Raw genomic sequence first — 8,942 nt, 5'->3', positions numbered from 1 at the left:
ATGTAAAAGTTGGAAACAAAAAGGGAGGAACAGTAGTAGTTGAAAAGTATGGACCTGGTGAAAGAAATGAAGCTGGAGACCACATAATAGAATTTTGCAAGACCAATGATGGGTCATAGCAAATACTTTTTTTCCAAAAAAAGGAAACTATACACATGGCCTTCCCCAGATGGAATACACAGACATCACTCCATCTGTGGGAAGACATGGGGAAGCCCAGTATCAGCAGCTAAAACCAGAGCAGGGGCTGACTGTGGAGCACACCATCAATATCTCATATGTAAGTACAGGATAAAGCTGAAGAAAATTAAACAAATCTACCAGAGCCAAATATTACCTTGAGCCTATTCCACCTGAATTTTAAGAACATCTCAAGAGCAGATTGACAGAAGACATGATGATCTGTGGGAGGATATGAAGAATATCATTCATGCAGAAAGTAAAAGGTCATTAAAAAGACAGGAAAGAAAAAAAGATCAAAATGATATCAGAAGAGATCCTGAAACTTGCCCTTAATCATAGAGTAGCTAAATCAAATGAAAGAAAGAATGACGTCAAGGAACTGAATAGGTTATTTCAAAGGGCAGCTTGAGAAAACAAAGCCAATTCATAACAAAATGTGTAGGGACCTAGAATTAGGAGACCAAAATTGAAGAACATGTTCAGCTTATCTGAAACTGTAATAATGCAAGAAAAACAATCAAGGCTCAAATTACAATTTTGAAAGACTCTATAAGCAAAATATTAACTGATGCAGGAAGAGACCAAAGAAGATGTGAAGAACACATACAGTCACTGTACCAAGTAGAACTAGTCAACATTCCACTATTTCAGGAAGGAGCATATGGAGCAAGAACCAATGGTGCTGAAGGAAATGCAAGTGGCACTGAAACAATTAGCCTAAACAAGGCTCTGGGAATTGCTGGAATACCATTGAAATGTTTCAGAAAGCTGAAGAAGCAGTGGAAGCACTCACTTATCCATTTCAGGAAATTTGGAAGACAGCTACTTGGTCAATTGACTGGAAGAGACTCATGTTCGTGCCCATTCCAAAGAAAGGTGACCCAAAAGAATGCTCAAAATATAGCACAATAACTTTGATATCACATACAAGCAAAATTTTGCTTAAGATTAACCATCAACTAGTTTCAGCAACCCATCGATTGGTCATTATGAGAAATTCAGGCTGGATTCAGAAGAGGACATGGAACAAAAGATATCCTAGGTGACTTCAGATGGATCTCGGCTCAAAACAGAGAATACGAGAAAGATGTTTACTTGTATGTCATTGACTATGCCAAGGCCTTTGACTGTGTGGACCAAAATCAACTGTGGGTAACCTTGAGAAGAATGGGGATTCCCATTCACTTCCCTGTGCTCATTTTACCTGGTCCGTGGATCGAGGCAGCTGTGCGACTAGAACAAGGGACACTGCACGCTTTAAAATCAGGGACAGTGTGCACAGGGTTGTATCCTCTCAGAATACTTCTTCAATCTGTGTGCTGAGCACATCACCAGAGAATCTGGATGATATGAAGAATAATTTGACATCAGGTTTGGAGGAAGGTTTATTAACAACCTATGGTACGCAGAGGATACAACCTTGCTTGTTGAGAGTGAGGAGGGTTTGAAGCACTTGCTGATGAAGATCAAGAATTGTGGTCTTCAGTATGGACAGTATGGATTACAGTTCAATGTAAGGAAGATCAAAATACTCACGACTGAACCAACAGGTAGCATCATGATAAATGAAGAAAAGGTTGATGTAGTCAGTATTTGTCTTACTTGGGTCCACAATCAATGTTCATGGAAGCAGCAGTCAAGAGATCTAAAGACGTATTGCATTACGTAAATCTGCTGCACGAGACCTGCTTAGGGTATTGAGGAACAAAGATGTTACTTTGAGGATTAAGTTGTGCCTAACTCAAGCCATGGTATTCTCCATCACGTCATGTGCAAGTAAAACTTGGAAAATGACTAAGGAAGACCCTAGAAAGTTTGATGCATTTGGATTGTGGTGCTGGAGAAGAACACGGAAAGTATTTTGAACTGCTAAAAGGACAAACTGAGCGATATTGGAAGACGTAAGACCAGAGTGTTTCTTAGAGGTAAGACTCTGTCATATATACTTTAGACATATTGTCAGGAGAGACCATTCCCGGAAGAAGTACATCATGTTTGGTAAAGTGAAAGGGCAGCAAAACAGAGAAAAGCCCGTAAGGAGATGAATCAACACAGTGAATGCATCAATGGGCTCAGGCATAGACCATGCGGTGAACCTCGAGGACAGAATAAGACTGCCCCATTGGGTTCCCATTTATTGTATCAGACTGCCACATCTTTTTTCCATGAAACAGCTGGTGGATTGGAAATGCTGATCTTACAGTTAGCAGTGAAGTGCTTTAACCACCAGGCTATTGGGGGTCCTGAAGTCCAATCTACTCTTTCTAAATGAAGTTTTATTAGGGAAAATAGAAATCTAGTTCTTAAGCATTGAACTACTAACTGAAAGATTAGTAACTAACTGAAGTCCCTTCTGAGTAAGGTTGGACAATGTTTCTAGAAGATCAAAGTATTAAAAACCCTGTGGACTGCAGGGCTATTCTTCATCATGGATTAGAATAAATTTGATGGCATCCGACCACAATGAATGTCCTCGCTCAGGAGATTTAATTGGTGCATCTTCACATAGTCCTTTGGCCTTCTAACAGGCAATATGGCTGTTATTGGGAGCTGCAGAGTCAGCTTGGGCTGATACGGACCCTGTGTAGGACAGAACTAAACACTGCCTGGTTTTGTGCCCTCCTCACAATAGTAGCGATGTTTGAGCCCCACTGCTGTGTCCATCTCATTGGAGGTCTTCCTCTGCTTTGCTGATGCTCTACCAAGGATAATGCCCACTGACTAATCCCTCTTGATGAAATGTCCAAAACAGAAGAGACAAAGTCTCGCCAATCTAATTTTAGCATCTAGTTGTACTTCTTCCAAGACAGATTGGCTTCCTCTGGCAGTCCACAGCACTTCAATATTCTTAGACAACGTTACCATTTCAGTGCACCAATTCTCCTTTGATCTTTCTTAGTCGTTGTCTAACATTCATATGCCTATTTGAAGTTGACAGTACCATGATTTGGGTCAAGTGTACCTTAGTCCTTCAAGTGACATTCTTGCTTGTCAACATTTTAGAGAGATTTTGTGTAAATTTATCCAATATGAAACAGTTTCATTTCTTATATGCTGCTTCCATGAGCGTTGTTGTATGATTTTTCACCTGTGATTCCTATAAAAATTCATTTGTGTGAAAGTGCTTTGTTCAAACAAATCCTTATGTAATCCAGACATGAGACATTCTCCTGAAATGTTCAGGCTTTAAAACCAAATCAAACTTACTTCCATTGAGGGGATTCCAACTCACAGTGACCCTATAGGACAGGGTAGAACTGCCCCAGTGCTTTTCTGAGATTATAAATCTTTAGGAGGGCAGAAAGCCTCATCTTTCTCCTTTGGAACAGCTGATGGTTTTGAACAGCTAACCTCAAGGTTACCAGCCAAACTCATAACAACTTCACCGTGGCTTCCCTGTTCAAGTCTACAAGAGAAGTAATGAGAGCTCCGTTCTCTGATGGGCTGTGGAAGAAGACTGTCCTTTCCATGCCATTCATGAGCTCCTAGAAAACTTAAGTTCTCATGGCAGCCTGTAGTTTTAGATACCTGCATCCACAAACTGATTGTATTTATAGATTTATTTGTTATGTTGGCCATGTTTTCCCTTTTCCATGTTATTGACCTTGACGTAGGACTTGTCTCTTTTTAATTTTCCACAGGCCCACAGACTATGTGAACGAATTAACTACATAAACAACACAAACAAGCATATCCTCATACAAGGTAATTTTGCGAGGATAAAAGAATCTCCTATGGCATATCACAGGAGAGATAGACATCATCTTCACATGAATTCAAATTAGCATAAGACATCTTTGGATAAAACAATTCTTTGGCTACCCCACCTCAGAGGACATTTCCCTGACATCTTTATGCCCATTAAAACCATTTTTTTCTAAGCCTTTTTCAGGAGCCTTGGTGGCACAGAGCTGCTGACCAAAAAGTTAACAGTTCAAACCCATGCAGTGTTTCCATGGGAGCAAGAGCTGGTGACTCACTCCTGTAAAGGTGACAGCCTACAAAAACGATCAGAGCAGCTCTATTCTGCCACATGAAGTTGTGATAAATTGAAATAGACTCAGTGACAGCTAAGAACCCTCCCTTCTGAGCCACTTATGATTTTACTGGCTTCTTTCCTTCCAAATACTAATAATATTCCCTTTGGCCTTTCCCTCCCAAGTGACCTTTGTTTATTCAAATTCCAATGAATTGGGTACCTGGTTAGCAGCTGTACTTGCATGTGGCACCCTCTATGGATGTGTTACTTGCAACCAGGAGTTCGTGAGAAGTGTAAATTGCTGACGTGCTCGATTGCTAGCTAAATGGTTGAAGGTTTAAGTCCACCTAGAGGCACCTCAAAAGAAATACCTGGTGATCTATTTCCAAAATACCAGTCACTAAAACACTGATGGAACCCAGTTGTGTGCTAACACGCATGGGGTTGTCATAAACTGGACTCAACTGGTTTCCGGTTCTCCCTGCATCAGTCTGCCTTTTATCCAAGGCCTGTTTTAAGAATAGTAACAATAAGTGAGTGACAGGGGTGTTTAACAGAGTAATAAATGCATGTTTCCAATATTTAGTGGTGCGCAAAGAAATACAATGACAATATTTCTCACATCAAATCCTTAGGCCACCAGATCTTAATATTGCAGAGAGCTGGCACTATCTGCTTCTTGCGTATCCATCTAGAACTATTCCATGCATATATAATAAAACGATTATATTATTTCTTCCTTTGTCAATATGGAAAATGATTTTGAGTCATCTGTGTTCACAATGTTGCAGATTTATCAAACCATCTAAAAGATATGTGCTTCTGTCATAAGAGATGTGCTCTGAAACGTTAGACTTAGCCAGTATGCCGCAGTGAATTTAAACTACTTGGTATGGATCTTCTACCCATCGTCTCTGTAACTTCCAACAAATGACTGAGTGTGGACATGCAAGCATACTGTGGACATGAAGAAAACTCTAACAAAGGGGTTGGTCAGTGGTGCCCTTTGGTTAGGTATAAGGTGAGCCATCTCAGAAGCAGGAGAGAGAATCCCATGGGCATCAAGCAAGGATAGCCGCCAGTGGAGTCTGTGCAAGCTCCCTACTTACAGTAATCGTTGCCTTTCATGAGGGCATGGTTGCAGCTGACAAACCAGAGACCACAACATCCAGACCACGAGACAGAGCTGCAACGCTTCCACGTCAACAGTGTGAGTGAAGGTAAATGCCTGTGGGCAGGAGGCTGGCTTGCAGAGTGGGAGGGTGATTAGACATTTATTGTCACTAAAGGAGTCTCAAAACCCTTACCTGAGCTGGGAAGACACCAAGGGATTAGGTCACTGAGAAGCTGAGAATCCAAGAGACCTGTATTTGCCAGCATAGCTGAAATGAGTCACTGCTATGGACAAATGGACTGTTTTTTAATGTTTTCTGATCTTGACTGGTGAACCTGTTAACTCCTCTATTAAACCTCTATAATTGTGAATAGTATCTGTGAGTCCTGTGCAGCTGTTGCAACAGATTTTTAAAATCATCAAAGAGGAATGCTGTGAGAGGGTGTAATCGATCTCAGAAGAAGGCAAAGAAGGGTGGAGGATGGAGGCATGTCTGACACCTGCCTCATAAGAATCATCCTTGGGCAGACGTGGAGTTGGGCTCTCCTTGTTACTGTAGCCAGAGGAGGTTAGACGAAGGTGCCATGCCAGCCCTTCATGTGCCAGCTAGACTTGGCCAACTAGCAAATAGAGAATTAATCTGTTGGAAATGGACCAATACATGCAAATGTCTGGATGAAAGTCACCGTGAGGGATCTTTTATCTGACTTACCTAAATTTAAGAGTAACATACTCCATTTTTGTTACTGAGCTTATTCTAAAATACAGGAGGCATAACTGAGAAGATCACATAAACTGAAAACATGGCCTAAATGGGAACATTCCATGATTATTGTGTAACAGTGACTCTCCGCACTGCAGGGACTTCCTTTCAGAGGTACATCCAGAATGGAAAATATATAATCACTGTCACCCTGCGTTCTTGGTTTCTATGACTATGATACAACCTATAATCTTATGAGAAAGTGGTATGGGGCCACATCTGACTTCTGGCTCTGCAGAGGAGAAGGAAAATCTAACTCTACATGTGCCCCAGGATGATTCCTATGAGGTAGAGGTCACAGGTTTCCACTCCCTAACTTCCTTTACCCTGTTCCAATACTAACCCTCTTATGACGCTCTTCTTGGCATTCTGGTGGGTTTAATAGTCTGTTGCAATGGCCAGACAGAACTCACAGATACCACGCACAGTAATGAGGGTTTACAGGAGAGGTTAAAGTCCCTGCCCTAACACTCTACTCTTCTGGGTACCACATCCATTACAGTGGCCACATGGAACTCACAGGCAGTCTTCATGATTATGAGGTTTACCAGCTAAGTTAATAGGCTACAAATCAGACTTTAAAAACATTAAGGATATAGTCCTTTTGTCCCTAGTGACACCTCTTTTCGGTTGTGCTATCAGGCACATTTCTCTCTTTGGCCTATCCTTCACAGGGTCCCTTGACCTCTGTCCACCCTAGTCTTAGCTCCTCTGCTCTGCCTTACAGTCTCAGTGCTGTGGTCTCTAGTGTTTCTGCTGCCTCTGCCACTTCAGACAGGGATCTCAAATATGCTCTGCTAGTGGCGTCTCTTATTTGATGATGGGGATTTCTTTGTTCCTGCTTCTGAAGTGGTTCACCTTGACATGCAGTGGAATGGCAAAATGAATCAGCCCTGGGGTGCATGCTCTCCCCCTGTTGTTTGGTGGGGGTTACACAGACCACGGATGGAGGAGCTATGCCAAGAAATTTCACGTCACTGCACTCTTTAATTTATCGTTGCATTTCCAACCTAGCCTAGTGCTCAGAACCTAGTAGATATTTTAAATATCTACCGAATAAATAAGTAATTAAATGGATCAATCAACCAACCAACCCATTAAGCTATTGGTGATTTAATAGTTACGTTTTTCAGTCATGGCACTGTAATTTGAGCTTTGATCAAAAGAAAAGACACACAGAAGCAACAAAGGCCCACTAAACCATCCGGTTCTCAGTCCTGCTCCCGGGCAGCAGCATAGGAAATGGAGAGTGGCAATTCTGATGCCAGTTTTGCTAAATTAAGATGTTAATGAAGAAAAATCCAAGTGCCTTTAAATTCTTTTTTTAGCCGCTCTGACTTCACTTTATAAAAGGGCAAATGCACATCTGTGTGTTGGGAACAAAAGACAAATTAAAAGCAAGAGATTGATTAAGCATGTAATTGACATTTTTAACGCAAATTTTACCATTATAGACGCGGTGCAATTATTTCAAATGTGCTACGTTGGGGTGGGAGTTAGCGTATGCTAATTCATTTGCTTCAAAGCTGACTCAGTCTCTATATTCAGACGATCACCCAAAGAACACAGGTTTCGACCTGTGAAAGCAGTTTTGGAAGAGTCCCACATGAAGAGTTGTGATTGGTTTTGGGGGGCATACTTTCAACAGCTTTGTTATCCAGAACCTTTGCATTTGACATTTCAGAAGGAAGGAAAGGGAATGGCATGAAAAGCTGAAAAGCCAATTCATCATGATGTCTGACATTTGAGGGCTGATACTATCGTCTGCAGTTTAACATTTAGAACGGAGAAAGTGCAGTCAATACAGCCCAGCAAACAAAGGGTCTTGCTGGCAGGTAGGCACTTATCTGAGACAAACAACTGAGACTCACAAAAAGTTGATGGCTTTCAATGTGAATGTTTATTTTTCCCCATTTCACTTCCAAATGTTACAAAAGGATGCATTTCTTTTGCAAAAAGCTAACTCCCACAGTAAAAATGGATTTTATATACTAAAAAGAAAAATCCCACTGCCAGAGTCTATGGCAACAGTAGAAACCCCTGTAGGATAGGATAGAGCTTCCCTGTTGGGTTTCTGAGGTTGTGTACCTTTAGAGGAGTACTCACCTTTCCTGAGTGGAGCAGCTGGTGCATTTGAACTGTCAACCTGATGGCTAGGAACCCCATTTACAGACCCCTACACCACCAGAGCGCCTTGATTTTATAGATGCCAAACCCAACTCATTGCCATGACATCGGTTGTGAAACATAATGTAATAGTCTAGGTACTTTGGAGAAACAAATCCACAGCAACTCACGTATAAGAGAGAGTTTTATGCAAAGAAAATGTGCATCACGAAAACATCCCAACCCAATGCTGCCCAAGCCCACAAGTCCAACATTAACCCATCAACCCAACACCAGTCCGCAAAGTCCTCCACCTCACAAAACAGAGGCAATAATGCCAACTGCAGGAGGAAAGCTGAGTCAGTGAACGTGTAAGCATCTCAGCACTGGCAGGGGTCTCCACATGGCTGCTCCAGCACCCAGGGCTGCATCGGGATAGGTCCATGTAGCTTCTCCTTAGGGATGTCTTGTAGGAAGTCAATCTTGCAAGCTGAAGCAGGGAATTGCTAAGGCAGCTGCAACCGATGCAACCATCACAAAACAAGAAACCCGAGATCTCCAAAGACGAGGCTTCACCACCCATTTATCCCTCCGCCTTTCAACCAGCACCACATGTGATTATTGGCCAGGCTGGCACAATTAACTAACTCACATAATGACCATAGAAGACAGCATGGACTGCCCCCCTGGGGTTCTCAGCCTGCAAATCTTTCCAGGAGTGGAAAACCTCATCTTTCTCCCTCAGTGACTGGTGGTTATGAACCACTGACCTTGCATTTAGCCACTCTATAGAATTG

Source organism: Echinops telfairi, unplaced genomic scaffold, assembly GCF_000313985.2.
Source record: "Echinops telfairi isolate 266 unplaced genomic scaffold, ASM31398v2 ScPeMD7_7469;HRSCAF=8507_1, whole genome shotgun sequence".
In the NCBI taxonomy this organism is placed as follows: Eukaryota; Metazoa; Chordata; class Mammalia; order Afrosoricida; family Tenrecidae; genus Echinops; species Echinops telfairi.
The sequence above is the reverse complement of the archived record's forward strand: the minus strand, read 5'-3'. Positions refer to the sequence as shown.